Raw genomic sequence first — 22,940 nt, 5'->3', positions numbered from 1 at the left:
GTCGTGCTGCCCAGGTGGGTCTTGAACCCGCGGGCTCAGGCAATCCACTCACCTCAGCCTCCCAGAGGCGCGGTATTACAGGCTGAACCACCGAGCCCGGCTCATTTTTTTTCATTTTAAATAACCAGTCGATTTATTTTAGGACAAAATATTTACCATGTAAAATATCTTTACATAAAATTATTTTTAAATAATTTTTAATCAAAAACATATTTACATATATATCTTTTTAAATTTGCTGTTTTCTAAAATATTTTTATAAATGACTGTTAGATTAATAAAATTAACAGTTAAATAACCCCTAAAGTAGTAAATAATTTTTAATAATAAAGCAACTTCACATCTTTTTTTATCTATTTTTTAAAAAACACATCTTATTTTGTCATATTTGATATATGTATAATTATATATAAATTGGAATTTTTACTTTTAGTAATCTTAAATTTTAGTAAAAATCTAAGCAGCAAGAAAATTTGAATTGTTTGTTACAATATTAGCACTTTATAAATAGGAACCACTCTATTATTTTTAGAAATATTTTCCAATATTGTATTTTTAAAAAATTAGAAATGACACAAACATCTCATTTAGATATTAGAGTGAATCATTAGTCAAAATTATTTTCTTTTTGAACATTTTTTTTTTTTTTTGAGTTGGAGTTTCACTTTGTCGCCTAGACTGGAGTGCAGTGGCCGCTCCCGGCCACCGCAGCCTCAACCTGCTGGGCTCCGGTGATCCTTCCACCTCAGCCTTCCGAGTAGCCGGAATTACAGGCGCGTGATACCACGCCTGGCTAATTTTTTGATTTTATTGTAGAGATGAGGTCTCGCCTGCCCAGGCAGGTCTCGAACCCGCGGGTTTAGGCAATCCACTCACCTCAGCCTCTCAAAGGCACGGGATTACAGGCTGAGCCACCGAACCTGGCTTTTTTGAACATTTTTACAAGTTGTGAACAATAGATATTTAACTAAGAATATAACTTAAACATATTGATATTTTCATTGATATCTCAGAAGATTTAGCTGGTTTTACTGAACCAACAATATTAAATTAGTCTTATTTGTCAAAAAAAAAATCACACAAAGATTATTTTATTTTGGCTGTGTTTCTAGTGTTACTACATTTGTGCAAAACCCTAACATTTAAAAATATCTAGCAGGGGCAAATATAAAACAATTAGTAGACACTAATGTATGCTGACAATTTTGAAGACATTTTATTTTTATTGATAATTTTGAAACCAGTTTATTTATTAAAGATTTACTTGTTACCCGACCTTGAAAAATATTTAGACTTAATCTGAGTATTTTTTAACTTATAAACCAGTTTGAGACCATGTTAGACATATAGACACATGCTATAACATGAACATATATGTAAATATACATGCTTACACAAATAAAGATTTAATAACTTTTATTTTGGAACTTTAGCCATGAGATGGTAATGCAAAATCACTATTTTATTTAAAATAAATAAATAAAATATTAAAAAAAACTAGATTCAAGTTATATTTCTAACAAAATTAGGACCAATTTTTATGGCTAAGCTTTGTTTACCCTGATAGATAATTCAGTGAAGACTGTGGATCAAAATTTGGGTACAGCAAATTTTATGGCAGTTTGAGTTTTTTCAAAACTTTTCTTATCCCTTTTAAAAGGTTTAAATTGATTTTCAATGTTTACATTTTAACTAGAACTGGCTGAACTCTATAAGAAATACAAAATCTTCAAGAAACCTTGAATTAGTGGTACTACTATAAATATTAAGCTTTATGTCAACACCAGTAGCTTAATAACAGCAGAATTAAAGCAGACAGCAAAGAAAGAAATAGATGTTGAAGACTCTATTCTATTTTTTTCTTTTGCTGTAATTTGTCCATCAGTTACAAAATGCTGTAATTTGTCCATCAGTTACAAAAATGGGCCATAACATATAATCAGCTGAATTCCCCAACTTTGGCATGCCTATGAATTTTATCATGCTTTGAAACATGTATACCAGGGCCCACAGAGACAGACAAATGTAAATGAACCTGTGTTTAAATTGAGTAAAAGTCTAACAACTATTCACCGTCTCCAATAGGGTATCTCAATATAAAACAAAATGGCTGGTATAAAGAATATGCTCAAACAGAGAGGTGAGAAAATTCCTGGCTGCTACATACCAGAGTGATTTATCCTAATTCCAAATCAAATCTGTCAACTTGTAGGTGCTTGTTTTTGTTTTGTTTTGTTTTGTTTGTTTTTCTTTTTCTTTTCCTTTCTTCTGTGGTATGTGTATAGGCAGTTAGTGTCACCAGGGTAACTAAAAAGGGGATCCCTGGAGGAAAAGACTATGGCAACTTCTACCTAACTTGAGAATTCCCCAGCCAGGTCCAGCTGGTCATGAGCAACTTCTTCTGGCTGGGTTGTCAAATTGTAACTGAGTCCAAACTCATTCTGCTCACTGCACAGCAGTCAATAAGTCAAGAGACAAGGAGTTGGAGCAAGAAAGGCTACTTTATTTTGGACAGCCAACAAACCTGGAAGATGATGAAATAGTGTCCTAAAGAATTATCTTAAATCAGTACAAACTTCAGGCTTTTGTATATTAAGGACAGAAAGAAAAGGAAGGCATCAAGAGTTGACTGATGATAAACATTTTGAGCCAGCAAGGGCAAGGGTGGCTGTGAAAATTATTTGTCCTTCGGTAATGATCTCATGTGACAATAGCCAAACCTTCCTGTTGATATAATTTTTTAGCAAAACATAGTTAATTGTTTACATACTTTCTTATTAACAGCAGGCATCGTTTTAAAAACTACATAATTGCTGTTTTTATGTTCTATTTCAGTGTTCTGAAATTATTGTTGCCTATGTGTAGTAATAATGAATGCCACTTAAACAAAAAAATTGAGATCCTTATTATAAAGTAAATGAATTCAGTCAGGCTTTCTCGCCTGCCCAGAAGAAGATAGTACTCCCTTGAACCCTGACCCATGGGAACTTATGATTAAGGAAGCTAATGTAACTTGTTAAGTGTAACTATGTGCTCATTATCTGGCTGTGTGCCACTATTACATCGTTCTGCTTAAAGGCAGACAGAAACCTCAGTGTGAACACCCTGTCCCTTATAATTGAGAGTCACCACAATTATGATTAAAGACTTGCTATGAACCTGGCTCCTCTGTTCTCTGACCGGTCCAAATTCAATGTGAACCTGCCTGGAAGGAATTGAGCTCCTCCAGCACACTTGGTGTAGTTGGCAGGATTAATTTCAAGTCAGTATGGAGCCTGCTGCCTCAGCAGCTGAGGAAATTTCAGAATGGCCAGTAACTTGTATGTGGTATGTGGCTACTGTGTTATTTGCCTGCATGTTGCCCTAGGAAGAAACAGCTTTTTATAGCCTGGAAAAATACCCATAAGAAATGGGGAATTCTAGTAGTTGCCAGAGCCACAGAGTTATCTCCCCAGGTATGGGCTGAAGTGCATAGTATGTCCACTAGAATAGTAACAACTTTATATAGCCTGAAAGAAATGGCTTCATATAGCCTGGAAAAAAATGGCTTTGTCTATTCTAGGAGAAATGTCTTTGTATAGACTAGAAGAAACATTTGAGAAATGGAAAGTGCAAGGAATGTGAGCAACTGCTTGAGCCAGAGACACAAGGTGGGTGTTTTTGACCACCTTCTAAGACACTAATCTCCATCTGCTGTTTGAGGCACAGAAGTTCTTATGCCTCTGGGACACAGGGGTGGGTGAGATATTGTTATCTGGAGTGGAGGTGGAAATGCTAGCCTCCTTTACTGCCCAGCCAGCACTGTGGCAACATTTGCAAATGCATCAAGAGAACCATGTGTTTTTGAAGTAGTTAATGGTAGGAGCTTGTACAGTCTGGCCAAATGCAGGAGATCTTCCTGGAGACACCTCTGGGCTTGTTGCCAAGTATCTGACCACTTGGACACTCCCCAAATTTGTGAAGTTGTTTCACTTTATCAATAGAATTATATTAATCTTTGACTCTTCCAAATTAAGAGCAAGCCTCATTGTGTTTGTTGCAAAATTTAAAGAAAAGTGACTGGGAAGTGAAGGCCTCAAAAATCTAAGGTCTTAGTTTATTGGTCAAATTCTTGGGGGTTGTCTGGTTGGGTAATATAAAGGTAACACTTGAGGCTATTATTGATAAAGTACATGCTTTTTCTTCTCCTACTGTACTGGTAAAGCTTTGCAATAATTTTTGGGTGTGTTAGGCTACTGGAAAGCTTTTACATAATACTTGGCACAAATTCTGAGACATTTATACCATTTGGTAAGAAAAGATGTCAGGTGGAAATGAGGGGATATAGAGACAAAGGCTTGGAATTTGCCGTTATTATAAAAGGACATAGATGAAGCAGCCACCATGTGAATATGTTCCAAAGAATATCCAAAGCATATTCCCACCATTCAAAAACAGATGCAAAATGACCAATTGTCCCTAACTCAATGACATGTAGATTTTATTAGACCTCTCCCCTGTTCTGAGAGAACCCAATATGACATCACTATGGTAGATACAGCAACAGGCCTACTGTTTGCTTATCCAACTAAAGTTGCAAACCAAAAAGTGGTGATCCATGTTTTAAGAAGATTGTGTGTCGCCTATGAATGTTTCCTCACCATAAAAAGTGACAATGGAACTCACTTCCCTAGAATTGAAGTCATGTTCCACGCACCCTACCACTGGCAAGAAGCCTGTCTCATAGAGTGTTACAATAGCCTCTTAAAGCAAAGTCTAAGAACTTCATCAGAATAACAATTTTTGCGGGGTGGATAAAATATCTCTGGGAAGTCCTCAGGACTTTGAATGAATGACCACATGCAGGATTCTTGATCCCTGTAAAATCCATCTTGTATTATGTCATCACCCCCATTCATCTTCAAGTAAAAACAGCAGATAATCTATTAAAACTAAGATTAGGCCAGCCACAAAATATCTTGTTGCCAGCTCCCATATCCCTAAACCCTAAGGAGTGGCTGAAATAAACCTGGCCATGGAAGGTGATGGCAATGAGTTTGCAATGGGCTTGCTCTGACAGCCCTGTGGGGGGCAAGTCTGACCCAAAATGTGACAGTGACATCTTGGATTACTGATGCCTGACCCCCAAAGGTACAGGTATAATACTCACTTGGAAACAAAAGCACTAGTATTCTCAAGGGAATATTTGTGTCATCATTGTGGTCAGTGCAAGCCTCCCCATTACGCCTACATGTAAAACCACAAATTAGTACAGTAAAGGCTGAAAATGTATGGTATATGTCAGGGAAACTGGCAGACCTGCCACTGTCTTATCACAGGATAAGACTTTGGTGGAGGGAAGGAATTTGCTGATGTTGGTACCTATAATCTCTCTCTCTTATTGCCCTTAGTTGGATTGCTGCAAATTCCCTAGTAGACTGGGCCCACGCCTATGCTACTATTACTAAACAATCGGTATGCTAGATGTGCTCTGAATTGCCATGAGTGCTACCTGAGGCTTGCCATGGAAGCTCAAGCTCCTCTCACTTGATAAGTTAACTTAGTTGAGCACCTCATTATCCTCTTTTGCAATATCCACACTTTTTTTTGTATATTATTGCAGTTTTTATTACTGTTGTGGCATTTGGGTACCGTGTTCCTCTCTCCTCATTCAGTGACCTATGTGAAAGAATAAAATCATGTAGATTGTATGTGAGAAACCCTGAAGGAATGGAGTGTAATGTAAATGAAGTCAGTCAGACTTTCTTGCCTGACCAGAACAAGATAGTGTTCCCTTAGATCTTGACTCACCAGAACAAAATAACACTCCCTTAGAACTTTGTTCACCATGACTTACGACTAAGCAAACTAATGTAACTTGTTAAGTGTAACTATGTGCTCATAATCTGGTTGTGTGTCACTATTGTGTAGATCTGCTTCAAAGCAGACAGGGACAAACCTCAGTGTAGAGTCTCTCCCCATGTAATTGCTGAGTGCCATGATTATGATTACAGATTTACTATATCCTGGCTCCTCTGTTCTCTGACCTGTTCAAATCTGATGTGAACCTGCCTGGAAGGCATTAAGCTCCTCCAGCACACTTATGCTAGATATTTTTTCTCTGTCACTATTACTAAGGTCTAAGTTACTCTACAGCTTAATCCAATCAAAAATAATATTTTACAGAAATCAGTTCTGAGGTTCTGAACTCAGTTTCTTCCAGCTATCACTTTTCCTAGCTTTCCCCAGCAAATTAGCTGACTATAGTTGATTTATATATTTATTTTTATATTTATGTTTGTTTATTTTGAGTCAAGGTCTCACTGTGTTACCTAGGCTGGAGTACAGTGGCATAATCATGATTAATTGCAGCCTTGACTTTCTGGACTCAGGTGATTCTTCTGCTTCAGCCTTCCAAGTAGCTAGGACATCAAGTATATGCCACCACACCTGGATATTTTTTGGATGTTTTGTTATAGTTGAGGTTTTGTTATTTTGCCCAGTCTTGTCTTAAACTCCTGGAATCAAACAATTATCTTGCCTCAGCCTCTCAAAATGCTGGAATTACAGGTCTGAACACTGTACCTGGCTCTGACTATGGTATAAATTGTGTCTTCCATAACTGTACCAATCTCCCAATTGTATTTTATCTCACCACTACTTGTGAATATTTCTTCAGAATTGAACTTTTCCACTCTCTGTTGAAAATGGAATTGGTTCTTTAGGAAAGAGATTAGGTGCCATTAAATATGATGGTCTCTTTCTCCCCACATGCAAAAATTTTAGATATTGGCTCTGGAGTTATAAAAATAAACCAAATTGACAAACACCCTACATGGCTATATATTTAAGTTAAAATACTTCATATTAGGGAAGGAGAGGTAGAACACATATTCTAAGATGTGCCTATTATATAATAACAATGAGAACAATGGTAACATTTCTTTCTTTCTTTCCTTTTATTTTTTATTTTTTATTTTTTGAGTCGGAGTCTCACTCTGTCACCCAGACTGGAGTGCAGTGGCCGCTCCCGACCACCGCAGCCTTGACCTGCTGGGCTCCAGCCATCTTTCCGCTCAGCCTTCTGAGGAGCCGGAATTACAGACATGCTCTACCATGCAAAGCTGATTTTCTTTTTTTTATTTATTATAGAGATGAGGTCTCGCCAAGTTTCCCAGTCGGGTCTCAAACCCGTGAGCTCAGGCAATCCATTCACCTCAGCCTCCCAAAGCGTGGGATTACAGGCTGAGCAACCGAGCTCGGCTACATTTCTTTATTTTTAAAATAGCAGCTTGCAGTATATCAATATAGTAGAGAAATAGTATATTTGTTGTATACATAGCTTATCTTTCTTATACCTATTGCTAACTTTAGGTCTGGAAGAATAGAGATTAATAATTTAATAATAAATAAGAGATTACCTCCTATAGGACAAAAATTAAAGAGCATTATACCTCATATCATTCCATTAGATCCTTCCTTTCGCTGAGGATTGTTTTAGCTAGTCATCATCATTTATATTTCCATATGAATTTCAGTAATGTCATTTTCATGTCTGAGAAGAATGATGTTGGTAATTTAATAGATATTGTGTCAAATCAGTAGATTGCCTTGGGTGGGATGGACATCTTAACAATGTTGATTCTTCCTATCCATGAGCATGAAGTATTGTTCCATTTTTTTGTGTCTTCTAGGATTTCTTTGAGCAGAGTTTTGTAGTTTTTGTTGTAAAGGTCTTTCACTTCTCTAGTTATGAAAGTGCCAAGGTATTTCTTTTTTCTTTCTTTTCTCTTTCTTTTTTTTGCTATTGTGAAAGATCGTGCTTTGTATTTGGTTCTTTGCCTGTTTTTTGTTGGTGTATAAGTATGTGACTGTTCTTATCACGTTGATTTTTCTAATCTAAAAAATTGCCGAAGTCCTTTACAAGTGCAAGAACACTTTTGACAGACTTGGATTTTCAATGTGTATAATCATATCTTCAGCAAAGAGGAATATCTTGACTTCCTATTTTCCTGTTTGGGTATCCCAGATTTCTTTCTCTTGTCTGATTGCTCTCAATGGGACTTCCCATACTATGTGAATAGGAGGAATAAACGCAGGCAGCCTTGTCTTGTTCTGGTTTTCAGGAAAAATGATTCCATTTTCTGTCTGTTTAGCAATATGTAGATTTCTTTTACTATTTTGAGGTATAGTTCCTGTATGCCTAGGTATTCTAGGGTTTTTATCAAGGAGTGTTGCTAGTTTTTATTGAAAGTTTTTTCTACATCTAGTGATATAATCATGTGATTTTTTTTATATCTGTTGATGTATTTAATTACATTTATGATTTTGCAGATGTTGAACCATCCTTGCATCCCAAGAATGAAGACTACTTGGTCATGGTGGATTATTTTTGAGTTGTGTGGTTGGGTCTGATTTGCTAGAATCTTGTCAAGTATTTTTGCATCTGTGTCCATCAGGAATATTGACCTGTAGCACTCTTTCTTTGTTGGATGTTTACGTGGTTTGGGTATCAGTGTGATGTTAACTTCATAAAATGATTTGGGGAGAGTTCTGTCTTTTTCAATTGCTTGGAATATTTTCAGTAGATTCGTGTCAGCTCCTCCTTGTATTTTTTGTAGAATTCTGTTGGAAAGCTATTTGGTCCAGGATTTTTTTGGGGGGGGTGGGTAGGTAGTTTTTTTGTAGATATATAATGGAGTCGATTTCCTGGGTTGTTATTGGTCTATGTAATGTCTCAATTTCTTCTTATTTCAAGCTTGGGAGGTTGTGTGATGTCAGAAAGTTCTCCATTTCATTGAGGTTTTCAAGTTTGTTTTTATACAAGTGTACATAGTAATCTCTGAGAGTTTTTGGTATTTCTTTGAGGTCCATTGTCTTTTTGCATTTCTGATTGTATTTATTTAGGCTTTTTCTCTTTTTTTTCTTGGTCAATCTGGCTAGGGGTCTTTCAGTCTTTTTCATCCTTTCAAAGAATCGAAACAACTTTTTGTTTCATTGATTTTTTTCTATGATATTTTTGTCTTCTGGGTACTGTATATGGGCTTTTACTTTAGTGATCTGGAATTTTCTGCCAATATTAGGAGTTTAGTGGTCTTGCCTTTTCAACTCCTTTAGATGATTTGTTTGACTGGTAACTCATGATCTTTCTATTTCTTGATGTGTGTATGCAGAGCTATACTCTATTATATTATGCAGTGTGTGTTAGGTCAGATTCTTAATTAAGAGCCTGAGATTAAGTCTCTTGTGCAAGTACTTTACTGGGATATTGCTCACAGAAGATATCTTGAAATCAGAAATTACTGAAACCAGAATAGGTCTGGGAAAAACCAGACAGATATCTGCTTATTAAAAAATGTATCTTTAATAGAAATTCCTGAAAGTCTAAGGCTAGGTCAAGGGTTATGTTCTTTTTAAAGCTTGAGAGATTTTATCAAATTATCTTCCAAAGAGGATCACATTTTTCATATCTTCATAGACACCAAATTAAATGTTGATGCTTAATTATCTTGATGTGAAAAAGGTATCACAGTTTTGGCTTTTTTTGCATTTAAAAATATAGAGTATACTTAAAATATTTTTATGAGTAAAAGTAATAAGTATTTTTTCTGAATAAATTATCTTTTTTTCTATAACTTGTTAAGTAACTAATATTTCTTCTTGTTGGAGTGTAAGAATCATAAATATATGCTATAATTACATGCAGCATAAATATGTGTTAAGACTGATAAGTAAATGGGAAAACATTTACTCATATATTATTTGAATGTTGTCTTTTTGACTTTTTGATCTTATGTGAATCACTATTTAATTTTATGTAGTTAGTTTAATTCACCTTTTATAGATACTGAGTTTTATGTCTTGTTTAGAAAGATCTATTCAATTTATAAAAATATATGTTGAAAATTCCACATTTTTTCTTCAAATTCTTTAAAATTTTATTTTGTTGAAATAAAAATTTAATTCATTTCATTTGAGGTAAAATTAAGTTTAGTATACTTAAAGTCAATTTTAAGCTATTTTACACTGAGTAAAGATTTTTGTTGGCTACTGTATGACTATGGGCCTTGTAATATATAAATAATGTAAGTAATTGCCCAAATTTATAAAATTTATGTGTGCTTGAAGACATATATAAAATACATTTTCAAAAGCTGATATATTTGTCTAAGTGGATTTATTATAAATGGAACATGTTAATAATAAAAGTATTAAAAATAAAATACTTGGAAAAACAATAATTTTATTTGAAATATACAGATATTTTTACAATGGTAAACATTGATTTTCCTCTTTTGGCTTAAAAAATTTGAAATATATTTAATAATATAATTATATTTCATATAAGTTATAATATAGTTAAATGAGATTTTTTAACTCTAAATGTTTATTAGAGCTAATAGTGTATAGAATATCAAAATTATTTTAAACTATTCAGTTTGCTTTATTTATCATAATTTGCTTGACTACAAAGTAGTTCATAATTCTGCCAAAAATTGATTGGATCAATTTCAGTACTATTTCATATATATGAATATATGTGAATGTATATTAAATTCAACAACTATTTACACACTGCAGCATTTTTACACATCAAAATGTCAGATGCATCAAGAAAAATATTGCTTTTTAGAATTTTAGACTTTTAAAATTAATACAAGTATTTATAGTGGTCTATAATTATATATTTAAATGATTAGAAACCATCATAGTGATAATGAAATGCCAGTTTTTGAGAAAAAAAAGGATACTTTTCAAAATGGGTATTTAGCTAATCTTAGTTCAATCTTTTTAAACCATTAAAACGACAAATAATTTTAAAATATAAATATCACAAATTAGTATTGACCATCTCTATATAATACCTTCATATCTAGTTGATGTTTTTAGTATTTTTTATTCCATTGCATTCAGATTGTTCCTCCTAGTGCATCTGGGAGACTTTAAGTGTTTTAAATAGATCAAAAAAGGATTACAATGGTTTAAAAATGTAAAAGTTTTTGTATTCTGTTGCTTTTTAAAACATGAGGTTTATAGTTTATGTCCAGGATATTTTAAAGTTAAATCATTGCATTTCTGGATTTGGTTACAGGCATAATTTATTCCCAAACAGCTCCTCCTTGTCAATGGTGAGAATCTCTGCCTATAAGGTGTTTATTTCTTAGCAAGTATTTTTAGTGAATATTACTCTCAGGAGAGTTCATGGTCAGAACTAAACAAAGTTAATGTTTCCTGTCATCAGTGTTGTAGATGTGGCTGTGATATTTGCAAGAGCAGACAGATATTGAGTCAGGTTTAAAAAAAAAATTCACTCAATAAATAAACACAGTCAATATACTAAATATTTATATCAGCATATATATTGAACTGTCAAACAGATGACTGAGTTGGGAATGATTCAGAATACACACACACACACACACACATATATATATATATTTTTTTTCTAGTTGTAGTCTCACTCTTGTTGTCTGTCCCAGAAAATATTTTAAGAACTAATATAGACTGTGTGTGGCAGCTCAACCTGTAATCCCAGCACTTTGGAGAGCCGAGGTGAGAGGATTACCTGAGTCTGAGGGTTTGATACTAGCCTGGGCAACTTGTGAGACCTCATCTCTACAATAAATCAAAAAATAAGCCTGCATGGTAGCTTATTTAAAAGGAGCCCCTAAGCCAGGCTCGGTGGCTCAGCCTGTAATCCCGCACCTTTGGGAGGCTGAGGTGAGTGGATTGCCTGAGCCCACGGGTTCGAGACCCGTCTGGGCAACTTGGCGAAACCTCATCTCTACAATAAGTCAAAAAAATTAGCTGAGCGTGATAGCGTGCGCCTGTAGTTCCAGCTACTTGGAAGGCTGAGGCGGAAGGATCGCCGGAGTCCAGGAGGTCGAGGCTGCGGTGGCCGGGAGCGGCCACTGCACTCCAGTCTGGGTGACAGAGTGAGACTCCAGCTCAAAAAAATAAAAATAAAAATAAAATAAATAAAATAAAAGGATCACCTAAACCCAGCATGTTAAAGCTATGGTGACCGTGAACTCCAGACTGGGTTACAGAGAGACTCCAACTCTCTCTCTCTCACACACACACACACACACACACACACACACACACAGAAAGAACTAGTGAATATGATAGTATGTATGGCACTAGTAAGAAAGAAAAATCTGATGAGATGTTTTGGAAATTCAGTCATCAACACTTCAGTGATAGACGTGTAGAGATGACACTTAGATGGGAAAATTACTGTTTACATTATTTGGGTATTCTGTCTTTGGGAAGAATATGGGAATCTGGTATTTAGAATAAATACTAATAAAAAAGATCACAGACATAATTAAGCTTTTGGTTTATTCTATGTGTTTTTTGTGACTCTTGTCAACAGACTGGTCATTACCCATACTTGTTTTTTTCTAAATATTGCAGATGAGAATAAAATAAAACAGCTGAATAGAAAAAGAGTTATCAATTTTCTGAAAATTTTCTCTGCCAATGTATAACTGAATCATGTTTGCTGAATTTAACTGATAATACATGTTTGAAGACTAGTACTACTATGAAATGTAAAAGATATTATCATCTTTTCAGTTTTGAACCCTATACCATAGTTAAATCAGTCCTACTTATTCTGGTAAATAAAAATGGTACCCTATTTTAAAGTATTAACCTTTTATAGCATTTTCTGATGTAAAAGTCATGGTTATTCCTTAGCAAAAATGACTATTAGAATGTTTTGTCCATGTATTTCTCATTAGCTAAATAATAAAAAAAGAAAAATTGGTGCCTCTTCATACATTTTGGTGCTATATAGTGAAAAAAATTAATAGCAATTTTATGTGGGCCCTTATTATTGATACACTGTATTCATTTTCTACTTTTCAATGACTTTGAAAATGATCTTGTACAGTGGTGGCTTCTTATTATCCAGAAAGGTACTAGGAATAGGTGTAATCTCATTATACCCACAACTACTCAGTAGAAAAATATGCAATATTTATGTGAATATCAGCAAGACAGTATAGTTGAATAGCTTCATTTTCTCTGCTATAAGATAGTACAATTACATTTATTTTTCTAAATGTCAAACTCATAAAATTATACAGTGACAATCAGCACAAATGCAGAGTTGCCATTTGTGTAAGAGAAATGGGTTATAGGATAAACCTCTAATTTAGTTAATGGAATTTTGAAATTGAGTTTATAACCAAACTGAAATTAAACACAATGGTCTTAGTCGACTCTATTTTATAAACACTTACATTTTTATTGCTAATTCACCTAATTGAAGTCAGGAGTAAATACACCATTAGCTCCTGATAACTTAGGTTAGGATTGAGTTTTAGTGTTACAAAGAACATGTAAATGTTCAAAAGAAAGATGCATAAATACACTGTATATTGTTAGTAACACAAGAAAACAAATAATTTAAATTAAAATTATTTTGGATCTAATTTTAATGCTTATTCAGATAACTTGTAACATTATTAAGCTTATATTTTAAATCATTTTTATTAAAGTAATTAATTTGTTGACATATAAAAAGAAAATAGCAATAAATAATACCTTTGCAATGTCTCCTTAAACCAAGCAAATACATAGGTAGATATTGTGGTATTTATACAAGGATTATAACTTAAAATATTAAAATACTTTAATGTAAAAAGAAGTCATAATATGAAATGATTTTGAATATAAATATAGTTAATATTTAAAACATTAATTAAAATAACACAATTTATCCTTTTATTTTATTTGTATTTTGAAGCAGGATTTTTTTTCCCAGTAAAGTTCTTTTATTTGGATTCAGCCTAAAATAGCTTGTTTGATCTCTCTTTGATAGAGAAATGAAATCTCCAGTTCTATAGACTGTAATAGAAAAGTACTGAATTTGCATATTTCCAATAAAAGATATTTGCTTCATGCTTTGGGCCTCTACCATAGTTACCCAAAAGACTATTTCCAGTAAATATACCTGTAACAGTATGGAAGGGCTCAGAATTTAAATTTCCTAACTCGGAAAACTGTCCTTGTGTTACCATAACACACACAGTCTTTAGTCAGTTGACTATTCATATTATTTGAAAACCATGAAAACGCAGGTTTGTAATGTACACACCTAGTTGGAAAAGGACTCACTCCTCTGGGAATGCCATCGTTCAATGTGGCAGGGCCGAGAACACCTGTGCAGGTAAACTAGCAGGTGGGCATCTCCCTGGTTTCTGCCGTCATCTCCTTCCTTAATGGGTAAGTACACCAGCCAGGGAAGGTCTAGGCTTTTCACCCGGCTTATGATTTAATCTTCCACAGTCTGATGTCAAACCCTAGAAGATCACTTATAACACCTGAGACAGCAGAAAGGATAACGACTCTCTTGATATTGTAGATCAAGGGGTTCATTGTCAGTCCATAGAGTCGAAATGGTGTGTCCAGCTCTTTCAACAACTTGGTGGATAGCTTTAATACATTGTTTACTAAAGTGAGCTGTTCTTTCCTATTTGGCTTTTTTTCCATCTTAAGATATAAATTAATCTGTTCAGTAAGTAAATCGAAACATTGCTGTATTTCTTATTAGTTTCAGACCCCAATGAGGCCAGGTGCAGTAGGAAAAGTAGTAAAGTTGATTCCCAGATCAAAAACTCCCAATTATAAGCATCATTCAGGAAAGTTTTATGTCCTTGGAGAACCTGGGCACAGCAGAAGAAAGCAATCGAAAGCGTCAGCAAGAAGACCAAGGACACACCACATCCACTGAACGCTGGGGACCCGTCTCTTTAAGAAGGAACGCAGTGACAACCATATTTTAATATTCTCCACCTTTTTGAGTCTGAAATGAGGTATTTCATACTTCCTAGCTTTCCTGGCAGAAGTAGTATGGCTGAAGAGTTTTGCAAATAAAAATCTCTGTTTATGTGTTCTCTCTGCCACACACATCATAAAAAAAAAAAATAAAAAACAAACAAACAAAATCCAAGTAAGACAGTCTTTCAAAAAAAATTAATTATAGTCAAAATAACAACAGGGGTAACAGGTGGTGCCCCACAAAAAAGAGTCAAGATCTCCTCTGTTGAAATGGACTTCAGCTGGTCCAGGCTCTTCTCACGGAAAGGTCGATGTAAAAAAGGGAAAAACGCTAATCCAATGGTGACAGCGTTTCCCAGCATCTGGTAACCTACTCCTTGCTGATATGCGTTAACCCTACTCGTGATGATGCCGCTTATTTCTAACACAGACATATCCATCTTTTTGCACTCATTCCCTTCCCAGAATATTGTACTAACGCGATCAGAGGCGGGACTTGAGTTCTGAAGCCAGAATAAATGGTGCTGCTGGAAAACATCCTCTTTGGGGTCGCGCTTGGTCCCCGAGTGGAGCGTATCCACATGGGCTCCCTCACTATCACTGGTTACAGACGACCAGCACTCCGGGCCATGCAGCAAGTCATCCTACAACATATCCTCAGTCTCCGAGTCGTGGCGGGTGCTTTCTGAGTCTCTTCTTGACATAATCAGGCTGCGAGAGCCACCACCCACACCAGACCTGGAGCCCTGGCTGAAGGCTGCTGACTCAAATTCCGATTCCGCCAGGCTATCTGAATCCCGCACGAAATGACACCACCTGGAAGTGGTTTTCCTTACCTGAGAGTTGAGGTGCCTTGAAAGTATCGACTTTCTGTTCTTAACCTCACACCCGTTGTCACTGGAGGCCGCCTCCACACTCTTGCGCAGCGGCAGCATCTGCGTCCGAGCTTCACCATCTTCCTCGCTTGACAGGTCAAACGCCTGAAAGCCTCCCTACGGCCATTTTCTCCATCCAAAAATTTTGCTTTCTATCTTGTTTGCCACATTCTAATCGCTGGGCGACACTGTCGCTGCTTGATGATAGGATGAAGACTTGAGTCATTGTCGGTTTCAGTCCCTTTGTTAGATATTAATTTTACTCTTTTAATCCTGTTGCCAAAGATAGTCTCCCCAAAACCACCAACAATGGATGTAGATTTCAAAGTTTCTACTCCTCTAAGTTTATCAGAGGAGTTATTATTTCCATTTTCTCGGCTCCCATCACCATTGACAGTTTTTCGTAATTTTCTTCTCCTTCGGTTTCCATTGTTTCCGGCGGGCGGGGTAATCTGAGTGGCTACCATTTGGCCGTGGACAGTTCCCATGAGCAGCATAAGGCACAAGGGTCCAAGCACTTCACTCGCGTTCACAATGGGCATCAGCAAGTATAAGACAACCGCTATAACTTGCATGAGGTAAAGCAGTAGCAGACAAAAATTCTTAAAGAGGTAACCTGAATCCACCAATTGCTGAGCAATGGGAAAGCTACAACTCGAACAAGCCCCTTCCGAGTCAGAGACGTCCACGGAATTTCAGGTTTCGCTTTGGCAAATGTTGAGTCTCTGATTAAGTCAATGTCAATCAAGTCTGGCTTTATGTGACCTGTCTTTTTTGGTTTGTTTTTGAAACCCTTAATCTGAGTCTGTTCAACTGACTTTTTCCGTATCTGCTGATCGTACTCCCCAGTCTTCTTTTGGTACCACGATATAGCATCTCTCTCATTTGAGGCCACCTGGGTCTCCAGCCAGAGAATGGGATTTCACTGGTGCCCGCGGCCCCGCAGGATTTGTTAAGAAAGCAGAAAAGCTCTCACAGTGAGAGGGAACCTGAAGGGTTTGCCCTATACTTATTTTAAACATTAATAAAAATAATAAAATTTGGGCCAGGTACAGTAGCTCATGCCTGTAGTCCTAGCATTTTTGGAGGCTGAGACAGGAGTATTTTTTGAGCCAGAAGTTTGTATCCTATGATACAACAAGACCTCAAGTCGACAAAAAAATTAAAAACTATTAGCTGGGAATGGTGGCACACGTCTGTAGTCCTAGCTACTTGGGAGGCTGAAGCAAATAGGTCACTTGATCCCTGGAGTTTGAAGCTGCAATTGAGCCATGATCATGCTCCTGCATTCCAACTTGGGCCACAAAGTGAGAACTCGAATAAAATAAATATAAAGTAATAATTATTATTATATACAATTTGTCCATTATTATCAAATCTTGGGACTTATCTCTTTTATGTTTGCAAAATATTGAAATTATTAATAACAACCACAGCAATGTCATGTTGAGAACCTATACATAAACTTTGCAAATCTCATTTAGAGGACACACTCCTTAATTGAATTATCAAAAAAAATCAAATTTATTCATTTATTAATAATAACTATCACTTGCTAAAGTTATTTTTCCAGTGATTATGCGAAGCACATTTTTCATTTTTCATAAGTGTTATGATGGAGAAACTACTATTACCCACATATTACAGATGAGAAAACTGATGCCTTCAGAGAATTAATAGCCTGCTAATATTGGAAATGTTCTAAATGGTGGCGACTGCATTTATACCTACTCTGTGGTTGTGGAGGTCCTTTTCATTGTTTTTCTCTCATATGTAATAACCTCAGTGAGATAAAGTTGGAGGCTTGGCTCTGCAATTAACCCTACACAGAAGACAAATGCATTAGGATGAGACCTTAGAGAATTATATACTACATCTTCGTTATTATGCCATTTTTAGATGAGCTACCAGAAAAAATGTAAACAAATGCAGGTCAACTGTATACTTTTAAAATGAGAAGTGACATAATTTTGCCCTCAAACAAAAGTGAATGATTACCTCAGTTATTTACCAGATTCCAGACTCAATACTGAGATTCTACATGTGTGTTTTATTTTATTTATTGGTGAACTGATTTTTGTTACTTTTCATGTGCAATGTATACTTATGAATTAAAATTACAATAATGATAATTTGAACAGCAAAGCCATTTATTTTTATCAATATATTTAGACCAGGCTTTTCTTGTTTAGGGTGAATATTAAGCAATACACACATAAACATATATTTAATTCATGATATAGCTATATTAATACATAGGTAGCTATAGGAAAAGGAGTAAAAAGCACATACTAAACCACTCCATTTGAAGTTTAAATATTTACTTTACTTTTTACCAATGAATGTTTTAAAACCTGTACTTACAAGAGACAAACAGAAATTGTTTGTATTTTCAATTATAAAAGAGAATGAAAAATAATTTCAGAACAGACTTTTAAAATATATCTTACTAATGATTTATTCACATAACATTATACTCCAAGCTGCATGACTGGCAACAATTGAAACAATACTTGCAGAATTTGGCAGATTAATAGCATCTTTAGTTTAACTCAGCATCAAAAGAATTTAAATCTGCTTCTAGACAATAATTTCATAGTGAAGTTCTACTTCTGGGTAGTTTTATGATAGACTGAATCATAACTCCCATATGATTGCATTAAAAACAGTAACACAAGTAGTCAAAAATCATTAAAACTTCTCCAATGAAAATATGACCCTCATAAATATCAGACAAATGAATTTATAATTATTTTTTGGTTTTATTAATGGAAAGATAACATAAATCCATAGATGAATGTTGGCAAAACTACTCTAATAAGGAAACAATATCTTAGTTTTATAGGTCTTTATTTAAAGTTTTACATCTTGTTTTCCAGATATGAAAAAAATGTTTGTAAAATAACATACAAATGTGTTAGTTAGAATCGCAGAATATTCACATCTGTATGAAATTACAGTTTTGTTTCCTTATGATAATTTCAACAGAAACGATTATTTTCAGGCATCCCAACACCCAATTGTGTTGTATTTGTCTTGACAACATGAAAAGTACAATAATTAATTTATATGAAATTTAGTTATAAATCTAAGAAAATGTTGTTTTAAAAATGAAGAGTGGGAGTGCCTGCATAATGACCATTTGTATACCTAACCCTGAATCATAACACACATCTGCAAAATAAAAAAAAATTAAAAGAAATGAAAATAAAACAAAGTAAAAATGCAGGTTAAAGATTAAAATCATTAACAAATAAGCATCATTACTTAAGTCATTTTATTTTTGTAATTTTGGGATTATATTCATTTTTGCATATGTCTTCTCTAATTAAGTGTGCCAATTTTAATCATCTTTATTGTTTTATTAAGAAGTCATTAAGTAAAGTAAATTACTTCGCTATAGTCTTTGAAAATGTTAGCTTTTTACACTACTCATGCTTTAAGTCAGTCTTCCAAATGTATCTTATTTAGTGACATTGTTTTTACCACACAGCACCTATTAGTTATACCTCATAATGTTGAATTTTACCTAAAACCTAAAGTCCTGAAAATCAAGAAAAGTTAAAGGAATCCCATCACTCTTTTGTGTTCTTTTTTCTTTTTTTTTTTCAATATTTTTTATTGTGGTTTTGTGGGGTACAGTTAAGGGTTAGGCATACAATTACATTTCATTCAGGCACCCTGTTGATAAGAGGTGTTTCCCTGTCCTCAGATATTTGCTACTGTTAATCCCATCTCCCTCCCCCCCATAGTTTCCCAGTACCGTCAGTCATTTTCTTATAGTATTATATTGTATGTTCAAGGTCCATTATATGAGTGAGAACATGTGATACTTGGATCTTTGTTTTTGTGAGAGGTCACTCAGCAGTATAGACTCTAGTTCCATCCAGGTTACTGCGAAATTCATGATTTTGTTCCTTTTTATGACTGCGTAGTATTCCATCGTGTATATGTACCACCTTTTTTTAAATCCAGTCCTCTTTTGATGGGCAGCATGGTTGTTTCCAGGATCTTGCTGTTGTGAACAACGCTGCGATAAACATACATGTACAAGTATCTTTTTTATAGAGTGATTTGAGTTCTTCAGGGTATATTCCCAGTAGTGGGATTGGGGGGTCATATGGAAGGTTGGTTTTTAGAGCTTTTAGGAATTGCCACACTGCTTTCCACAGAGGTTGCACTAGTTTACACTCCCACCAACAGTGTAGAAGTGTTCCCTTTTCACCACATCCTCTCCAGCAGCTGTTATTATTTGAGTTGTTGATAATTGCCATTCTGACTGGAGTTAGGTGGTATCTCAGTGTGGTTTTGATTTGCATCTCCCTGATGATTAGTGAGGTCGAGCATTTCTTCTTGTATTTGTTGGCTGCTCGGATGTCTTCTTTTGTGAAGTGTCTGTTCATATCTTTTGCCCATTTTACAATGGGGTTGTTTGTTTTTTTTTTTTGTTTTCAGCACATTTGAGTTCCTTGTAGATCCAGGATGTTAAGCCTTTGTCAGACCTGGTGTTGGCAAATACTTTTTCCCAGTCTATAGGCTGTCTCCCTGCTCTCTTGATGGTTTCTTTGGCTTTGCAGAAGCTTGTCAGTTTAATAAGGTCCCACTTGTCTATCTTCTCTTTTGTGTTCTTAAAAGAGACTTATGCCAGGGAACCACAATTCCCCATATGACTTATACAAGACTCATGGATGATCTTTTTATTTAGCTATATGAAGACAGACACAGATCCTCCAAATCCTTATTGTTTACTTCATACATAATTAACTGAGCTGTTTTATTTTAATGATAACTTGAAACAAAATGGTAAGCTAACATTGGTTCCTTAAGGCCCTTGAATTTTGACATACATCGGCTTGAGCCAGCATAACAATCCTTCCTTAAGGTTCCTTAATACCTTAAATAGGGTGACCTTGGGTAAACGGGTAGATCTACTATTCTGTCATATTATGATAGTATGCCACTTCATCATCCAGTTATTTCTAGTCTTGTTCATGCCTCTCTTTAAAACAAAAAATATTTTCTGCTGAATGTAATAGTACTTCCTCAACCACTTATTATTCTTTCAAATAAAGTGTCTCTTTACTTTACTTAACTCTGGGTTTGTTTATTATTTGACATTCTATTACTCTGATTCTTAATAATATCAAGTTTCCACAGTCTGCTTCAACAACCTACCACTTTAAGAACCTCACTCTCTGACTGGCATCCTTTTTTTAAAAAAATTTCTAACACTTTCCACCTATTGGCTCAAGTACAATATTCCTACGGCTCCACTAGATTTTATAATTGGTAATATTTCCCCCATCTCTTAGTCTTCTCAAATATTTTTTTTGGTTTCTCCTTAATATATCATTACTATCTTTTTTGTGTTTAAGACCTTTAACTTGATTGCTTTTTTGTTTAGTCATATTCATCTTTCAATGGTTTGAATTTGTGTCTATTTAACACTGGCTAGAAAAAATTATAATTATCCCAATTGTCCTCAATGTTATTTCATGATCCTTAACTTCAAGTGGGATTTCAATGCTGTCAGGCAATCATTGGCAATACATTCACTCTCTGGCATTTTAAAATTGCTGCTTTATGTCTTCTTATATTTTCTTTAATCAGTATTACCACCTTCTTATCTGTACACTCAGGTAATAACCTTGCTTCCTACTTCACAAAGAAAATGATCACAAAACAACTTCCAGAAAAGCTCAAAATACATTATACTCATACACCTACTAACATTTGGCTCTGCATAGTTTTCTTTTTTTTCTAATATAGAAAATGAGATATTTACATCTTAAAACTAATTCATGCAACAAAGTCTACACATTCTTGCTTTCTAAGGACATTATAACAGCAATGTGTTTTTTTCTGTCCAATATAATTAATAGTTCCCTCTCCATTACATAATTCCCACAAGCATACAAGCATGCTTTCATCTCTATCATGTTAAAAATAAAATAAAGTTCTCTCTTTATAACCTCTAGCTATATATCCCTACTCGGCTTCTCTAATAAATTTATTCTAGCAATATATGTATACATTTATACATATAAATAACATGACTTTTGTCAAGATTATTCCTGTGTAACCTAATCTTTATAAATCTATTTGTCATTTTTTGTCAACATCTTTAAAAAAAATTATACTAGGAATGTAGGGGTGCAAGTGAATATTTACCTTATTTGACTTATTTCTCATTATCATTCACTCATCTTTGGAATACTTTCCTTGGTTTCTAATTTTCTTCTTACCTTGTTGGATTCTACTTTGTTTCTGCTCATTCAACATCTTAACATTGAAGTTCTCTTACACTCCATCCTTGAATGTCTTCCTTTTGGGGGGGGGGACGTAGGTATGTATTTGCTAACATCTAGTCACATGGCTTTAAATAAAAAAATTTAATGCTGATAACTTTCCAGTTTTTGTCTTTACCTCAGCTTTATTTCTCATAGTCAACACATCCCACTTTTTACTTTACATTTTCAATTTAAAACTTTTTGGACTCATGAGGGTTTATATTTTCCTAATTTTCAATGTATCCCCAAACCTACTCAACCTTCTGTATTTGTGTTCTCCTTTTTATTGCTGCTAATCACATCTTTCTGTTCAATGAAACTAAATATCGGAAAAGACAATAAGTTAAATATTTCTCTCACAATTGACATTTTATACACCAAAAATGATTATGTTACTAATTTCAAATTACAGTATGATTTGTCAAAATTTCAATTTTAGAACTACAAAAATATTAATGATATCATAAGAAAATCATTTGTTTAATGTTGACCCTCCAGAAATAATGGTAACTAGAAATACATCTGATTTCCTCTAGCCTTAAGTTGATTGGATGGCTTAGGAAATATTAAGTCCTGAAATTTGAATTATGCGAAGCAGAATGGAGTGTCCCTGCTGCTTTGCAAAAGCAAATGGAAATACACTCATATGAAAATAATAAAAACTATAATTTATACAAAGGATTTTTTCAAATATGCAGAATCCAAAGATAAGTAGGGAAAGGAGGGGAGTCAACATGCACATGTGCACACTGATCTACAAACACAACAAATCAGCAATAATATTCTTATTAGCACTCTAGATATTGAATAATTCAGACATAGACTGTAAAATCACTATGCTTATAAAGATTAAAAGACAAATTCAAACTACAGTATATCAGCAGATAACTAGAAGAATATAAAAGGTGACATGTAAGCCGGGCTCGGTGGCTCAGCCTGTAATCCCGCGCCTTTGGGAGGCTGAGGTGAGTGGATTGCCTGCGCCCGCGGGTTCGAGACCCGC

At 34.8% G+C, this 22,940-nt stretch overlaps 1 pseudogene across 1 annotated transcript; it reads right to left on the bottom strand.

The window, feature by feature from the left end:
* Nucleotides 1-13,752: 13,752 nt before the first annotated feature.
* LOC103269829 lies at nucleotides 13,753-16,588 on the bottom strand (annotated as a pseudogene). Its single transcript, XR_002482499.1, has one exon. The product of XR_002482499.1 is annotated as a putative homeodomain transcription factor 1 pseudogene (transcript).
* Nucleotides 16,589-22,940: the final 6,352 nt, after the last annotated feature.

Source organism: Carlito syrichta, unplaced genomic scaffold, assembly GCF_000164805.1.
Source record: "Carlito syrichta isolate Samal-C Ts95f unplaced genomic scaffold, Tarsius_syrichta-2.0.1 Scaffold309502, whole genome shotgun sequence".
NCBI classification, from domain to species: Eukaryota; Metazoa; Chordata; class Mammalia; order Primates; family Tarsiidae; genus Carlito; species Carlito syrichta.
Note: the sequence above shows the minus strand (reverse complement) of the source record. Positions and strands in the feature narration are given on the sequence as shown.